A 3303-nucleotide genomic window follows, 5' to 3' on the forward strand; every position below is an offset into this window, starting at 1 on the left:
AGTCTATCCTAAATTCCCGGGTCTAGTATGTGTTAGAATCTACTCAGTGCTCCGAGTGTTAACCTGGGTGCCAGACAAAATATAAGCCAGGCCAGTTTCCTAATGAGGTAATCACCTGGGAGATGAGCCATTAAAAAGAAAAAGGAAAGGTGAAGAGCCATTAGGAAAGCCAAGGAGAAGGGGCTCTGTGCCAGAGGGCAAATGGATGAGGCCCCTCCTCAAGCTCTGAGATAGTTTGAAGACAAAGGTAGAGTTTTGAAGTAGAATTTTGTATGGTCTTGGCTTTTCTGGTCAAAATTGACACCCCGCTGAAAAAATGAGCTACAGAGAACAATGTTTCAAAGAAGAACAAGTTATTTGTCTCCCACTAGGATTATAGATGGATCCAGTTATTCTGCAAAGGACAGACATTTGAAGTGTTACTTTTGTAATGATTTCTTACAATTTAGGAGGGTTTTTTTCTAAATTATTATTATTATATGCAAACTTAATGGAAAATCCAGGGCAGCAGCAGAGTTACTTGCCGAGTTAGATGTTCCCTTTCCTCTTACCTCAACATGCCTAGTGAATAGCACGATCTGCCTCAGTAACATGAAAGTCTACCCCAAATCACCCCAATTCACCAGATATGATGCACACTCCTGGTCATATGGGCCAGTGGAAGTAAGAATATGGAAGGATGGGCCAGTGTGTCTGGCTGTTAACAAGAAGGCTATTAACCCACCCAGGGTTGTCTGTGGCAGGATTCTTGCATTGCAGGAGGTTGGAATAGATGACCCCTGGGGTCCCTTTCCACTTCTACAATTCTATGATTCTACAAGTCTAAGTAAGCACCATTGAAATCAATAGGAACTGCTGCTTTGTTTCGGACTAATGTGTAAGAAAAACATTTTAGGAACTTACAGTGCACTCACTCTAAGACCATCTAAAAATGATAGAAGCTAAATAAGGGCCAAACTCTGTGCTATTTTAAAACTCCTAGTTTGCCATTGCAACCCCCCCCCCCTTTAAAATACTAGCCATATGGAGTGATCAGGGCCCTGGTGTACAGGGAGGTGGGTGTTATACCCTCCCAACACGCCATCACTGCGCTCTCAATGGGAATCACATAACCCAGAGGCTGCCATTTGCAGGGTGGGCGGAGCTTCAAAGAGGCAATTTTAATTTGGATTGCAGCATGGAGGAAGGAGTCAATCAAATCCTCTGTGCTGTGGTCCAGATCCACCTCACCCCAACTTTTATTTTAAAGGGAAAATGCGCCCCCATTCGGTGGCAGACTGCGCGATTAGGATGTATGATTTGCCCCTGAGGGTGTTGTCCTGCACCAACTTACTAGTGAGTAGGCGCTATGGAACAGAATGAGATCTACAGCTGAGAAAGCAAGCTCAGGCCTCCACTGCACAAGGAATTTGCTTCTGATGAAAGATGCATAGGATAGACACACCTAACTTTTACTGGTTTAGGGGACTAAATCTTTAAAACAATAGTGAATGACACCGTGAGATTAAGTGTGGACTGTGTGAGCATTGCACCATTTCTTAACCTCTCCCCCACCACACACCCATTTCCCAGATCACTGTGTATTATGACAGTCTTTAAGTCATCTCTGTGTTCTACACTTTGGCATGTGTGCTTCCCTTGATCACACTGAAATGCTTTCATTCAGGCTGTGGCCCATTTTGTTTGAAATCACCCAGCATGATTTAATCTTGCACTCCCCTTGCATCATGTCCAAACAGCAGCATTTAAGAGCACTTCGCCCAGACAAGGGATCAGGCTACCTTAAAATGGGTACAGCAGGGCAATTACTCTACCAGTGGACACAAGGTCAATTCTCTTGAGTAAGCAGCAAAAAACAAAACCCAAGTCTATTATTTTTGAAGTGTGTGTGTGTGTATACAGTGATACCTCAGGTTAAGAACTTGATTCATTCTGGAGGTCCGTTCTTAACCTGAAACTGTTCTTAACCTGAAGCACCACATTAGCTAATGGGGTCTCTTGCTGCCGCCACGCTGCTGGAGCACGATTTCTGTTCTCATCCTGAAGCAAAGTTCTTAACACAAGGTACTATTTCTGAGTCTGTAACCTGAAGCGTATGTAACCTGAAGCGTATGTATCCCAAGGTACCACTGTGTGTGTGTGTGTGTGTGTGTGTGTGCGTGTGTGTATAATGCAAGCTTTAGGATTTCAAATGAGCATGCTTTTCCCAACATTATGTTTCATCCAGGGGTGATATGGGGTTTGCTAACTCAAAGAAAATGACTGTGAAGAAGCCAAGGTGAATCAAAAACCAAAAAGAGAAAGCACTGGGTTTTACCAAGGGAGAAGCTACTTGTACAGGTCTTCATAACAGTGAAGTATGGTCACCCATCCTGGAAGTGGCCTCCTACTGAGTTAGACCCCAGGTCCTTCTACCTCAGTAGTGTTATGAGCTGGGGGGGGGGGTTAGGCTGTAAGTGGAGACCCTTATAATACAGTCATACCTCGGGTTAAGTACTTAATTCGTTCCGGAGGTCCGTTCTTAACCTGAAACTGTTCTTAACCTGAAGCACCACTTTAGCTAATGGGGCCTCCTGCTGCTGCCGCACCGATTTCTGTTCTCATCCTGAAGCAAAGTTCTTAACCTGAAGCACATGCAAAATATACGTGCAAATAAACCACATATCATAAAGACACCACAGTCTCTGCTGCCCTTCATTCCAAGGAGACCAAACCCTGGTAAGTGCCTGGAAGCCCTGGAGTCTTGCACCCCTGGGAGATTGGGGTGGCATGCAACAGTATTCTCTAGCTGGGGCTCCTCTAGCAGGTGCGGGGATCACTCCCAGCTTTACTTGGTGACATCAGGGATCGAACCTGGGAAGAGGCAGATGCTACAGCCTTTCCTAAAACAAGACCAATTCAAATGCCAAACTATTGTCAGAAGGACATTTGTCCCCCGGGCGGGGTGCTTCTTCCAAGTTAGAACAGCCTTCTAAATATACGCCTGAGGGATTTCTACCTCGCCTTTACATGATATTCTTTGTCATGGCTCAGAGAGTGTAAGCAGAGGGGAGCAGAAGCCAAACATTCCTGCCTGGGCTTTGATACAAAAATGGACCGCGCGGTGGGGAGGGGGGGGGGAGTGCAGGGAGAGGAGCGGAGGGGGGGGGGACCAGGGAGAGGGAAGGCGAACGGAGCGAGCATACCAGATACTTCCATTGACGACAAAACCTCAGGCCCGCCCCTTGCCTTTCGCTCAGCCAATGAGGGCGCCACTTTGGGTCGAGCCTCCTTCAAGCCTTCCCCTGCCTTTTACTGTGATAA

This window comes from Podarcis tiliguerta (assembly GCF_965153285.1).
Source record: "Podarcis tiliguerta genome assembly, chromosome: 2".
NCBI classification, from domain to species: Eukaryota; Metazoa; Chordata; class Lepidosauria; order Squamata; family Lacertidae; genus Podarcis; species Podarcis tiliguerta.